This window comes from Canis lupus, chromosome 23, assembly GCF_003254725.2.
Source record: "Canis lupus dingo isolate Sandy chromosome 23, ASM325472v2, whole genome shotgun sequence".
Classification (NCBI taxonomy): Eukaryota; Metazoa; Chordata; class Mammalia; order Carnivora; family Canidae; genus Canis; species Canis lupus.
In genome coordinates, this window is record NC_064265.1 from 16,729,413 (window position 1) to 16,744,493 (window position 15,081).

At 40.0% G+C, this 15,081-nt stretch overlaps 1 long non-coding RNA gene across 2 annotated transcripts; it reads left to right on the top strand.

Moving 5' to 3' along the window:
• Positions 1–6,490: 6,490 nt before the first annotated feature.
• LOC112668650 (uncharacterized) lies at positions 6,491–14,212 on the top strand. 2 transcript variants are annotated; one of them, XR_007405329.1, is made up of 4 exons: positions 6,491–6,920; positions 8,249–8,360; positions 11,369–11,460; positions 14,029–14,212. It is a non-coding gene; the product is annotated as an uncharacterized LOC112668650 (long non-coding RNA). The 2 variants fall into 2 exon arrangements; XR_003141766.3 differs by lacking the exon at positions 11,369–11,460.
• Positions 14,213–15,081: the final 869 nt, after the last annotated feature.

Here is a 15,081-nt window from a genome sequence, read left to right on the forward strand (position 1 = left end):
CTTGGCCTGTAGCATATGAAATTAATATTTTTCTCCCTCAATCAGTTTCAATAGGTGATCTTGGAAGACTGGAAATGTGTAAGCTTGTCTTATGGCATCTATACCTTTATTGTTAGACATCAAAAAATTTACTTATGCTTTATTTTAGCACAGGACTTTAGTGAGAGTTCATTAGCACCAAGGCAGCTTCTTCTCTCCACTAATCAATTTCCCCCTCTCTCTTTCTTTGTGTGGCATGTGGGAGCAAGTGGGGAGATTAGGAACAGTGCCACCCTCATGGATATGTGACCAGTGTAGTACAAACAAAATGGGGGGGGGGAGGAGAGTTTGGTGGGGACAGCTTGAGGGGAGAGCATCCTGTGATACAGAGGAAAGTACACAAGCCCTATACCCAGAAAGTCAGAATTCTCCAAAGAAACAGATACAGATAGAGATATAGATGACAGATATAGACATAGACATAGACATAGACATAGACATAGACATAGACATAGATATAGATAGGAGGGGTATTTATTTTAAGGAATTGACTAGTGTGATAATGGAGGCTGGTAAATCCCAAGATCTTGTGGGTGAGTCTGGAAGCTAAAGACCCAGCTTAGTTTCAGTTGGAATCCACATGCCTGAGAACCAAGAGGGCCAATCATGTAAGTTCCAGTCCAAAAGCCAGCAGGCTCAAGACCCAGAAAGAGCTGATCTTTCAGTATGAGTCTGAAAGCAGGAAAAACTCTTACTTGGAAGAGGGTCAGCCTTTTTGTTTTATTCAATTGATTGGATGAGGTCCCTCCATATTAGAGAAGGCAGTCTGCTTGACTGAGTCTACTGATTTAAATATTAATTTCATCCAAAAACATCCTTGCAAAAACTCACAGAATAATATGTGACCAAATATCTGGGCACCCAAGGGCCAGTCAGGTGGCTACATAAGATTAACTATCATAGAAGGGAACCACATGCTTGGAGTTCAATAGTTTGTGGTCATCATCTAGAAATACTTGATGATCTTAACTTTTTTTTCTTAAGATTTTATTTTTAAGTAATCTCTACACCCAGCATGGGCCTTGAATTTATAATCCTGAGATCAAGAGTTATATGCTCTACTGTTATAATAGTTATATGCTCTGTTGGGGAGCCAGCCAGGCACCCCAATAATTTTATCTTTTATTTGTATTTTTTAATTGAAGCCCAATGGGACATTGGAGCAAATGCTAGGTTTTTGGAAACTTAACTCACCTGAAGTCTCAACTTTCACCACCTTCCTGTCTCCATTTTTGTCTGCTTCTTCTTGTACCCCTGTCTAGTGATCACTGCTGCCCTCTGCTTTTGGCACAGGGCCTGGACACAAGTGTGGGAAGGATCAAGGTCAGGCACTAACCAAGTTGCAGGGCATAGTCCCAGGCATCTGGAGGGTTTGCACTGACACTGTAAGTATCCCTATATCTGAGATAATGTGACTGTAAAAAGCAAAAACAAACAAAAATATCTACAAAGATCAAGAAAAAAGCCTCGGAAGAAAGGGAAAAATGTTTTTTTAATTTTATTGAACATAGAACTTGAATGTTCATTTTGCACAGGACCCTGCAAATTCTGTAGTGGGCACTGAGTAGGAAGAATGTTCAATGGAGCCTTGCTTCTTCTGCCTCCCATATGCAAGCACAGCTACAGAGACATACACATAGAGTTGTTTCATTGTTGTCATTGTCCCATTTTTCATGATCAACGCAGAAGAGAAAGTTCAGGAATCAGTCAGTTCCACAGAAATTTTAACCTTCATTCATAACTGACTTTTGTCTTTCCTTGCTTCACATTTCCAGACTGTGTACAGTCCTGCTGATATTTGCCAGTGGCTCTCAACACCACTCTTACTCATTTCTGCTCCTGCTGACTTAGTCAAGGAGCAACTCTCCCATTCTCCTGCTCCTGCTTCTCTATCTTCTATCACTATCACCACCACCACTATCACTATAGGAAGAGTTCGCAGGCTTAAGATGTACCAATGTATTAGGTGTTTTAATATATTATTTAATGTATTTCCTACAGCCATCAAACAAAGTACTTGAAATTACCCCCATTGTGCAGACAAGAAAACACTGCCAGGAAGTGATAAGGCTAGAAGCAGCACCTGGTGTGCTCTTTCCACTGAAGAATTCCAGCATTCCCCCCTGAACAGCCTCCTAATTTAAATGGTTCCTCTTGTTGTCTTCAAAAGCAAGTCCAAACTTTTTCATCGAGCACTTAGGGCACTGTTACACAACTGTGTCCTACTTTATAATCTTCTCTCCGGTTAGTCCAGTAGTAGGCAGTTTTCTTTCAGCTGCAGGTGACAAAAATACCACAAAGCAGAAACACACAAGGGATTGGTATTTTCCCGGTGGAAAGTCCAAGATAGGAGGAGAGTTTTGCTTCAGGCACAGTTGGCTCCAAAGATTCAAACTCTGCCCTCCTGGCCTCCTTTATTCTCCTCCAGGCTCTATATCTTCCAAGTTAACTTAATTTTTAGGCAGCCTTCTTCCCTGTAACAGCAGTGATACCCTTGGCAAAGCTAAATTTACACTATCTTCATAGCTAGCAGTCACAAAGAAAAGAAAATAATCTCTTGCCCTCCTGCACCTTTATTAATCTTCCAAAAGGACTCTGATTGGTTCTGCGTAGGTCACGTGCCCACTCTGAAGCTGTTCCAGGTTCTAGGACAGGAGCATAGAGGGCCCTATTTGGACCAACAGAGTGTCAAATCCATTCCCATCTAGTGGAAGGCCGGCCATGTGATTGACCAAAAAATCAGAATCACAGAGAATAATGGAGGAGCAATTCCTGAAAGCAAAGGAAGTCAAACAAACAAACAAAAGCAAAAATATGCCCTTTACACCTCCTACATGAACTGTCAATTCTGTGCAAGGCATGCATTTTCCTGACTTCAGGCTGCTGTTCCATCCTCCTTCTCCACCTTCAAAGGCCAGAATACTTCCTACTCCCTAGTGTTTGCTCTTAATTCAGAGCCTAGATTAAGCTCCCTCTTCTAAAAAACTTTATCAGGGCACCTGGCTGGCTCAGTCAGAAGACCAGAAAACTCTTGATCGTAGGGGTTGTAAGTTCAAGCCTTAGGTCCGGTGTAAAGGTTACTTAAAAATGAAATCTTTTAAAAATAAATAACTAAACTTAAAAAACAACAACTTCAAGCTGTTTCAAAAACATAAATGTGGTGTGAGCTAACTGAAGAAAGTTCCAGGTCGGATTAATTTTGAATGTGTCGGTGCTAATAGGCAGCTTCAGCTATAATAACAAAGACCGAAACATAAAAGTGTCTTACATAAAATAGACAATTACTTTTCCATCATGTTAGCTGTTCAAATGTGAGCTGAGGTTAATATGGCACATCCGTGATATCATAAACCTTAACGTCTATCTTTTATTTTGCCATCCTTGGCGTGAAGCTTCCATTTGGTAGTCTAAGATGGCCAGTCTGGGTTCTGTGCCAGTTTTCAACCCTCTCGAGCTTTCTGGCTATACCCTGAAACTGGCTCCCATATGTGGAGGGCAGGCAGAGATCAAAGAAGGAGGTGGGCCACTCCAAGTTGGTAGGTGACAGGTTAAATGAGTGAAAAGAATTTATATACAAGATTTGTAGTGGGAAGCAGCAAGGTGAATGGATCCCTCCACCTTCCCACCATATCTTAAAAGTTCATAAAGAGGCCTTAACTGGATTCAGCTACATATGCTGTGCAAGTGTTCAACATCACATCACAGTCTCAAGGCTATGCCCTTGGATTAGCCTCTGGAAGTGGGAAAGATAGATGGAATTCACATTCCAAGAAGAGGGGATGGGATGAGCCTCCAAGGGTCTGGGTCCAGCTCACATGATCAGCCAGCAGTCATGTCTTTTTGATGACCTTTCCCAACATTCTTTTTTTTTTTTTAATTTTTATTTATTTATGATTGTCACAGAGAGAGAGAGAGGCAGAGACACAGGCAGAGGGAGAAGCAGGCTCCATGCACCGGGAGCCGATGTGGGATTCGATCCCGGGTCTCCAGGATCGCGCCCTGGGCCAAAGGCAGGCGCCAAACCGCTGTGCCACCCAGGGATCCCCCTTTCCCAACATTCTGCCATAATACTTGTATCATAGTCAATGGGAAGAAAAGAAAGGGTCTAAGAAGTGAGGATACTCATGCCTTTTAAAGGCACAACTCAGAGGTGCCTGGGTGGCACAGTCAGTTAGTTATCTAACTCTTGGTTTGGGCTCAGGTCATGATCTCAGGGTCATGAGATCAAGCCCTGCATTGAACTCCCCTCGAAGGGGAGGGGAGACTGCTTTCTCTATCTCACCTCTCTAGGTGTGAGCCAATTTTTTTACTCTGAAAAAAAGGAACCCCATATCTCCAAATTGCATATCTCATGCTCTCATCCAGAGAATATGGGATTCTTTGCCACATTGCAGTTTGACAAATTCCAAGGAAGCACTCTAATTGGCCTGATTGAGTCACTTGTGGAATCTACATTGATCATTTATAGCTAAAGAATCAGAGTAACAGAAGATACATGATCCCTATGGACCTACTTCTTAGATATTCTTAGCTGGGCAGCTAGCTCAGTTTGGATATGGAAGCTATTTAATGGATTGTCATAAGATTTGAGAACATCTCATCAGCCACTTTTCCAAGATGTGGTACCCAAGATCAAGCAGGTAAAGAGATTATTCTGGAACAGTAAACTCCAGAGTCAAATCTCCAGTCATCACTTTTTTTGTGAGAATTTTTAAAGCTGTGTCATGAATAATGACTTAAACAGAATGTCACAATCAGGAGTGTTTTAATTCGTTTTGTTTTGTTTTGGAATATGCCTTGGGCATCTTTCAAATGTATGTACCCACAGAAGATGGGTAGTTCAGGAAGTTCTGTAATATCCACAGATAATTATCTTTAAGAACAAGAAACTAAGACATTAATGTGAAAAGTATTCAGTAAACAACGAAGGCTTTTATTTAAAAATGTCAAGGTCCCAGGAAAACAGCTCCTGAGTTTACAACCTTTGTTTTCCGTTTGGTGGTGATGTGCATTATAATTTCTTCTCCCCTAAATGAGAATGTTTCGAATCAAGTAGTACTTCTTCCTTCCTTTGTGACTCAGGCTAGAATGACAGCAGAGTTAGTTTTCATTGTCAACATTTCTGCCAAGGATTTGTGTAGGTTGCCTAACATTTGGAATGCTAGGAGGGCTGGGGCTCTGTTTTTCTGAGCTTCATCAAGTCCCTAATGTAGCAAGAGTGTGCGGGCATCCAGATATCTTTTCATTATATATACTTGAAATAAAACATAGTATCCAGCCTCCAACTGCATACAACAGGCCCAGTTTTGACTTCCACACTCATACCAGTTGAAAAGTTGAAGCTCTTTTCACTTGCCACTTGCCGGCTCTCTGCTTTCTGGAAGGGAAACTGGAATGCCTGTGGTCAGATGTCTTCCCTGGGTCAAATCTGGTTGAGCTGTCCATTAGTTCAAAAACCTGCTTTTTTTGTTGTGTTTTTATATTTTCACGATCACCTTTGTTTTTTTTCAGCCATCTTAAATGGCTTGATTTACTGGCCAATGTCAGTGAAGTAAAAACTAGCTGTTAGGTAGACCAAACTGTCTGATCTGACAAGGAGCAGTGATGTGAAGAAGATGTACCATTACTTTCCCACCTGCACCAGTCGGGCTTCCTTCACGCAAAATCTTGCCCTCCCCGCGCAACTCCGTGTCCCCTTGTGGTCGGTAGATTCTCAGTTTTCAATCACAGTCAAGACTGAGAGGAACAATATATACACTTGCCTTCTGAAAAAAAAAAAAATGATATCTTTTTTTCAAGCTAGTGTTTTTTGGCACCTGGTCCCAGTACGGCATTGAGACCCTTGTAGAACATTCCTGTTGTAGAATTCTGGGAGTCTTGAGGTCCTTTCAGGGGATAAATGGTGCCAGGCATAGCACTGAAATGGAGGGACATCAGGAAGAAATCCTTTCAAAGCCAAGGTGGTCTGTCAGATTCCAGACTTGTTCGGGGATATTGGCAGCCCCACCTGTGCAAACCACCCCCTCCTTAGCCATACTGCCAGGCCAACAAGGAATGGTGCCAGAGAGCTGCACATGTAGAGTTTGATCAACATCAGCAGCCCCATTCCTCCTTTAGCTGACAAACAGGCAGTTGCCTATTTTTACTTTGACTAGACTCTACTTCCGCTTACCTCAATCACATCCTTTATGGCCTTATTTCTCTTCCTTCCTCCTCCTTCCTCTTTCCCACTGTTATTTATAAATGTCATATACTTGTTTACGGAGAGCAGAACAATCTTACAAATGAGCTGCTGATACAATTGCCAACTCTTAGATGCCTGCTTTGACCATCACAAACATTTCTACTTCTCTCTTTTCGCTCGCTCCCCCTGGATTGAGAAGACCAACAGCAGGAAGGGTGGTGACTCAAACCCAGAACCCCAAAAACAAACACCCACTAATGACTCACATGCTGGAACTGGGGAGATTCTGAGACTTTCCTTTGCTGAAAAATGCAGATGCAAACATTTCCATCCACAGGAAGCCAAGCTGGCTCTTCCTGCTGCTGGGACTCTGCTGAGGTGGCAGCGAGTCAGGGATGTGTCACCAACCCAGACATGGAGTTTACTGGGTCAGTAGATGGAGGGAGGCCTGGACTCGAATTTCTTTTCTTTCCTCCAAATGCCTGCTGGAGAAAATCTGATGTATCCTGTGTGAGTCAGTCCTGAGTGTTTCTGCTTCTGGGGAAGGGCGTTTTAGTCACTGGCCTCCATCTTCCCTGCTGGTTCTAATTGTGATTTTAATTAGCAAGCGTGTCATCGGAGCGGAGGCGTGGCCTTTCTTCAGAAGGAGAGTTTTCTGGCTGTGTGGTCCCTGCCTGGCCACTTGGAGCTTATAATGGTAAAATAGTGTTTTCCTTTAGTGCTTTTTCTTTGGAAAGTTCAAAGGGCTTTACCGAACCTTAACCCTGAGGGCCCTTGGTTTATATTTAGATTAAAAAAGGAGTGACGATGGAGCTTTTTTGTGGCAAAGTGCTTTGAAACCCCGAGATGAAAGGGAACCTGTAAAGAGAAATTAACCTCATTTATTTTTTAAGCAACATTTCGCATGCGTGTGTGGACAAATGTAATTTGAGGCAACTCTGAACCGAGTCTCCTCTTGACTGCTGGTGACCCGCCCTCCCTCTCTGTCTCCAGCTGAATCGAAGGGCCTCTTTTTTCTTTTCACTTCTCTATTTCCCAAGCCAGGGCCTGTCTGGTGGATGGGCTGATTCAAGTTTATAACTAACTCAGGGCCGCGTCTCTAAGGCACGGCACCCGTCTGTGGCTGGCTAGATCGCCTCAGGTAGAGGAATCCAAAGTTGAGGACAGAAAGGAGAAAGTGCGGGGTGTGGGGCAGGAGGCTCCTGCTTAGCTTTGCTTCCATACCTTTTGCATTCCCCAGTGCATTCCTGAATTCATTAATGCACACGCAGCACTGCACTCATAAGTGCTTTGGGGCAAGGCTAATATTTAGTTGGACCACACTGGGATTACTGTGACTATTGCTAATGTATTGAAATACTCTTATATCCACTTGTAAATAATCATTGCCTATGCCTCTGCCATTGTGAAATATTTTGAGTTTCACCCCTGCTTTGTGAGTTAGGAGGGAATTATTCTTCTTGGTTTTCTAAAATGCTTAGCAAAATTCCCTGCTCTATATTTGAATCGCTTATACTAATAGATTGGGAGGAAGAATGGAAAACATCAGTGGCATCTTTTGGCCATCAGTGCAGTGGAAGACCAGCCGGGGATTTCCCTATAAACTGTATTTAAGTGCTTCTAGTAAGAGATTCAGAACTTAAAATTTCCCATTTGCTCTCTGGGGTGTTTGAACTGAGGAAGAACACATACAAAGGTCAGCGACTGGATAAATTTTAAAATACCCTTCCAGTTACTGAGACTTAGTCAAAAGCTTGGTAACCTCTGGAAGACCGTGCTGGAGACAAAGATCAGGCCAGAGGCCTAACACATCAGTTAAGAACCAAATATTTGTGCCCCCTCATTCATATGTTAAAGTCCTAACTCCCAATTTGATAGTATTTGGAGATGAGGCCTTTGGGTTTAGAGGAGGTCATAAGGGTTGGGCCCTCATGATGGGATTAGAGAGCCCTCCCCTCCCTCTCTGTCTTTGTCTCTCTGTATCTAACTCTGTCCCCCATTCCTCCCTCTCACTTGTCCATAAAGAAGAGGTCATGTAAGGATACAGCAAGAAGGTAGCATTCTATAAATCAAGAAGAGAGTTGTCAGCAGAACCCAACCATGCTGGCACCCGGACCTGAGACTTCTAGACCTGGAGGTAGGTGCTGGAGGTAGGTGCCTATTGTTTCAGCCACCCATCTATGTATGGCATTTTGTTGTGGCAGCCTGAGTAACCCAAGTCAGTGTTCTATCCACCATTCACTGGATTCTCATGAGAGATCCAGTCCCATATGCAGAGATGCTGAAAAGAGGAGGCCAGGGTGCCTGAGCCCACTCTGTGAAAGCCAGTGGCCTAGAAACAGGAAAAAAGCGGTCTACTTTGCTGGACACTGGGGATAAAAGGGAAAAGATAGAGCCTGGGCTCTGCCTTCAAGACCCATTCCGCATCAGTGTCTTAGGTTTTGACCAATCAGAGCTCTTCTTCTGGTGAGTGAGGGAGGGAAAGATGACATCCTGTTGAGAGTACATGCCCTACAATGACCCAGAAGACATATTCATATAACTATGCCAATTGAGAGTGGGGTTGGGTAAGAAGTGCAGGTTGGACTTGGTACAGGGCAGGATATCTAACTTCTCTCTCCATTGAGCGTGTGTCTACCTTCCCCGGGGCTCTCATGGCTTTGGGAAATGGCAGACACCCCAGTCTCATGAACTTATACCTAGGGCCATGGTTCTCTACCTTCATCACACATTGGAATCATCTGAGGTAATTTGAAGGAGATCTTGACTTGATTGGTCTAGGATGCCAATCAGGAGTTTTTAAAGCTCCCCAAATGAATCTAGTGTGCAATTGAGGTTGAGAATCACTCCAGATAAATTCTGAGAGTGAGAACTTATCCATTTCATGGAGCTCTCTCATTAACTTGTCTCATAATTCTGATCTATCTCACACTTGTCTTGGGGCCAAGCAAATGCACTTACTACACATGCATGCACATAAGGTTTTTGCTCAATTGCTTCATTGATTTGTGTTTCAACAGCCTTGCTGGGCCAATAAGGACAAATATATCATTGTTCCCTTGCTGGTACCTGAGTTACTACCCAATAAAGCTGTACAATTTCCAAAGATGAGAATATTGTCATGTGCTCTTGGACAACATGCTCCTAGTTTCCACATTCTGGGTCACTGATGTCCTCCTGTGTGAAAGAACTATGGAAACATCTAAACTTCCTACTCTTAAAAGAAAAAAAAAAAAAAGATTAACTACTTATTACAAACCAGGTATTCTAAGAGATGATTTTGAGAAGTAGTTTGTCATTTAGGCTTTTCTTTTTTTACAGGTTTTAAATTTTATCAAAGTTGTATATATATACATTGTTTTCAAAGTTAAATGAAGCTTACAATGGAAAATGGCAATCTTTGACTTTTATCCCTTCCTGCTTCCCAATTCCCAAAGCCCAATCCCCCAAAGCAACCATATTTACCCTTCCATTTGTTCTTCTAATATTTCCAATATGCCCAAATATGCTATTTCTTGATTTTACACTGTTAGAGATAATCTGCTGACTTCCTAATGTAAAAGATAAAGGGTAACTTTCTCACTCTGCCTCTGCTACATACACAAATATTTCTTCTCTGATCTCCCAATTAAGTCATAGATTTTAGTTACATTGATATTCAGTTAATCACGATTATTTTCATAACTGAGCCATGGTGTGTGCTGATTAGATTTCCTTGCTTGAATAATTTTTTCCTTTTATTTTGGATTTAATAATTATATCATGTTTTTATTTGCTTAATTTTTATGTTCCTTATATTAACTTATGTTCAAATTGTTTTCCATCTTCTGAGACCATATTCAAGTGTATCAAATAATCTGTCAAATCCAACTGTTTTTGGGTTTTGTTTGTTTGTTTTAGAATGATTGCTAGTGGTACCCTCCTTATATATGCTCCAGTCTAAACTGATTGTGCTCTGGTACTGAGAGAGTTCCAAGATCTCCCTTCATCATCCTCTCAGAGATTACCTTCACCTATCTCCTGTGTTGGATCTCTGGTTTCCTAAATCTTGTGTATTCATTTCACATTTTACTTTCTCATTGTAATGGAGCATATCCTCCATTAGCTTTCTTAACAAAGTTGTATGGGAGGAAATCATTTGAGGCTTTGCATATTCATAAATAAATATATATATTTCAGCTTCGTAGTTGATTAATAGTTTGCTTGGGTATTGAATTCTAGTTTGGAACTCATTTTCTTTCAGAATTTTAAAGACATTGATTATCTTCTAGGTTTTGGGAAGCCTTTAAAGACATTGATTATCTTCCTAGGTTTTGTGGGAAATCCAATGCCATTCTGAAAGCCAGCTCTTTATATTACTTATTTTTACATTCCAAAAGATTTTGGGATCTTCTGTTTGCTCTCACTATTATGAAATTTCACAATAATATGTCTTGGCATGAGTTTGTTTTCCTTTATTGTCCTGGCTTTTGGTGGTATTTCTTAATTGGGAAATTAGTGTCTTTATTTCTGGGATATAGTCTTAAATTCTTTCTCTGCCAAGTTCCTCTCATTATTTCTTATGTTCTATCTTTCTGGAACTCCTATTAATTAGTTATTGCATATTTATGACTTATCCTCTCTTTTTACTATGTTTTATTTTCTATTTTTCATCTCCATATTTTAGTTCCACTTTCTGAGAGTTTTTCTTTCCTTTTTTTTTTTCTTTTCTGGGAGTTTTTCTTAATTTTACTTTTTCCTCTTGCACTGAGCTTTTCATTTCTGTTATAATGTTATTATTTTCCAAAATCTTTTTTTTATTTTATTTGTTTTCTCTCTTAAATAGCATCTTATTCATATTTCATGGATGTAACATATTTTCTTATCTAAAGATATTAATGATATTAATTTGAAGTTTTCTCCTTTTTGTGTAGCATGTTTCCTGAGTGGCTTTTGCCCCCCCCCCCATGTGCTGTTGTTATTTTCTATATTTTTTATTTTCTATATTTTTTATTTTAGAGATTTTCCTTGGATATTGGTAGTCAATAATTTTTCCTTTCATGTTTAATAATGGGAGACTCTAAAGCTGATTGGAAGCTCTGAATGTGTATGATGCTCTAAATTAGAGAACATTGATGTCCATATATTTGGGTCTTTTCTATTAAGTTGGCCAAATTTCTCCAAGGAAGCTTCCATCAGTCTCCTGCTCAGAGGATGGTCCACATCTGATTGCCAACGTTCCTGGCATAGAAAGTTGGGTAGGTTAGAATACTGTGAATTCTTCACTTAATCTTCTTTAGTTTGTCATGGATCCTGACTGCTCTTGTGTGCCTGATATTACCCAGATGAAGAGACCCTGTGCTTTACTATTTCCAGGGAATAAACGTTCAGACATCTGCCAGCATAAGGGATGGACAGCTTGCCCAGGCACATGGAGTGGGAGAGGGGATACAGAGACCCAACTGCTTTTCAAACATCCTTCAACCAGTCCTCCTTTATCAATATTATCTTTACACAGACACAGACACACACACACGCACACACACACACTCACACACACATACCCACACCATCAGAGCATTTTTATCAATTCCTGAACCTTTTAATGAATCTTAAGCTAGATTTCCCCAGTTTTTTGGGCTTGCCAGTTTATTCGTCACTTGTCTATCATATTGTCTCCAAAATTTTGTTTCTATAGTTCTTTCCCTGCTCCACTATTGTGGATTTATGCCTTCTAAAATTATTTGTAATGATGTTGCATTTAGCTTTCAGGAAGAATGTGTTTTATTCACCATTTTTAAAAAAAGATTTTTATTTATTTATTCATGAGAGACACAGAGAGAGAGAGAGAGAGAGGCAGAGACACAGGCAGAGGGAGAAGCAGGCTCCATGCAGGGAGCCCGATGTGGGACTCCACCCCGGGACTCCAGGATCACGCCCTGGGCCAAAGGCAGGCGCCAAACCGCTGAGCCACCCAGGGATCCCCTAATTCACCATCTTTACATAGAAGCAATTAGATTCTCATTACCTTCACCTTGTAGGAAAAATGAAGAAGATATCTCCATTTTGCAGATAAGAAAATAAGACCTGATATCATAGTTACTGTAAGATTCAAATCCATATCTTCTGTGTTCAAATCCATTGCTCTTTCCATTATCCCGTTTGTCCTATCCTAAACTTAAAATTAAAAGAAAAGCTGGTTTTGATATTTCAGTTTCATTAGAACAAAGTATGTGGCAAGATAATTGCTAGGCAATTTAAAAAGATGATTTGAAATTTAAAAGTTATTAAATGCAAATAAAGTGTTAGGGCTGTATAGGCCTGTTTTCCTGTCTAGAAGATCAACAGGAAAACAATTTTCAAAATATCTCCCTGCATATAAATATCTTTACAGAAACTCTGCAGAATTTAGCATAGTTCTCTGGTTTTAACCATGTTGGGTTACTGATTTTCATTGCTTAATGTTTTGTTTTTATTAATTTTAATCTGCAAACTACATGATTTTCTCTGAGAGAAAAGTTTTATGTATGTATATTTTCTGGCTCAGAAATACGGTTTTGTAACCACAAAACAAATATTTCTTTACCGACTGATTCCCCTCTCATACCTCTTCACAAGCATATATATTTTATTTTATTTTTTATTTTTTTTTAAAAAAATTATTTATTTATTTAACAGGGAGATAGAACCAGAGAGCACAAGGTAGGTGGGGAATGGCAGAAGGAGAGGGAGAAGCAGGTTCCTGGGAGCAGGGAGCCATATGGGACTCTATCTCAAGCCCCTGGGATCATGACCTGAGCTGAAGGCAGACGCTTAACCTATTGAACTACTCAGATGCCCCAAGCATGCATATTTTAAGTGGCATTCTTTATAGCAGAGTCACTGAGAGAATTATGAGGGGCTTAATGAATAAATATACTAAATGTGTTTTCAAAAATAGTTTCCAATTCTTATCTGTTTTCAGCAATTACAGTTGTTTGAGTGTTTACAAGGTATCATAGGTCAAATGTTGAGGCTTACTATTTGGTATTATCTCTTGGGTGGCTTTAGTCTATACTGGTAAAGACATATCAGTCTTTATCAGCTGATATTCTATCCTTGTCTAAGACCTAAGTATAGATTGTGTAACCTTTTGAGCAGCCTGGATTTGTTCTGCTTCTTGATTTTGCCCATAGAAAATCCTTTCAGTTGTTTTCAAGTCTGGCTTTCTTCTGGGGTTGGCATTTGAGGTTTGGTTCCAATATGTGAATAATTCTAACCAAAGTAATGGGTTACTTTGAACATCATTTTTAACTAGAGAGACAAAAATTCCACCATGCTTCAGGTCATAAATCTTGCTGTCAAAAAGTTTCCCAAGTGACAGTAATTATGCATTTATGATTTATTGGAGAATTTGGGTGTTCAAGAATAATAAGAGTAGAAAAATGAACACTTTAGGGCAAATGGTGAATTGACTCAGAGAGGCTCTTCCAACAATCCTTTCAAGTTACTTATTCTCTTAGGAGGGGTGTGTGTGTCTGTGTGTGTCTGTGTGTGTGTGTGTCTTTCTGGAATTAGAGAAATTATAATCATTGCTCTATCAACTTCAGTATTGAACTTCTGTTCCCAAAATGAAATGGCCAACATTGCTGTGCTTGTAAGAGTTAAAGCTCCTAAACAACTTTCAAAGTCTTTGATCTGAGACATTTTTATGAGCAGGCACAGGGCTTCTGAATGCATCATACAATTGGATTGAAGCCTGGAAATTCACCCCGGTGTGTTTGAACAAACTGTAGCCCATGAATACCATATTTTTTATATTGGAACATTCCTTTCCTTTTTTAAAGGGACCCAGCAACAGGACGCCGGGGTGGCTCAGTGGTTGAGCATCTGTCTTCGGCTCAGGGCGTGATCCTGGAGTTCTGGGATTGAGTCCCACATTGGGATCCTTGCATGGAGCCTGCTTCTCCCTCTGCCTATGTCTCTGCCTCTCTGTATCTCTCATAAATAAATAAAAATCTTTAAAAAACAGTTGTTGATATTTCTTATTTTTCAATGATGAAGACTAGCATTACTAATAGTGGAAAAAACTGACATTAACACAAAAAAGGCAGGGACAGAATAAAAGAAATAAAAAAGACATAAGACATTTGAAAGATAGCAAAATGGCAAATGTAAATTCTACCTTAATGTTAATTACATTAAGTGTAAATTAGACACTCCAATTAATAGAGATTGGTAGAATTTTTTTTTTTAAGAGAAAGTGTGTGTGTGTGTGTGTGTGTGTGTGTGCATGCACATGCACGCACAGAAGTAGGGGAGAGGCACAGAGGGAGAGAGGGAGAAAATCTTAAGCAGGCTCCATGCTCAGCACAGAGCCTGATGCAGGGCTCAATCTCAGGACCCTGAGATCATGATCTAGCTGAAATCAAAAGCTGGACACCTAACTAACTGAGCCATCCACGTGCCCTGCTAGAATAGATTTTTTAAAATGCTCCAAGTATATTCTGGCTACAAGCAACAAACGTTGGATTCAAGGCACAAAGAGATGAAAATAAAATGACAGAAAAAGATATACCATTCAAAGATAACCAAAAGAAAGCTAGAGAAGCTACACTAATATCAGACAAAATAGACTTTCAGATAAAATTGTTACTAGAGACAAAAAAAGTATTTTATAATGATAAAAGTGTCAATGCATCAAGAAGATATAACAATTATGAACTTATATGTACTTAACAAGAGAGTCCCCAAATTTATGAAGCAAAAAAGTAAGAATTTAAGTGAGAAATAGAAAATTTAACAGTAATAATGGGAGACATCAATATCCTACTTTGAATAATGGATAGAACAATTGGACAGAAGATTACCATGGAAAAAGAAGATTTAAACAATAATCT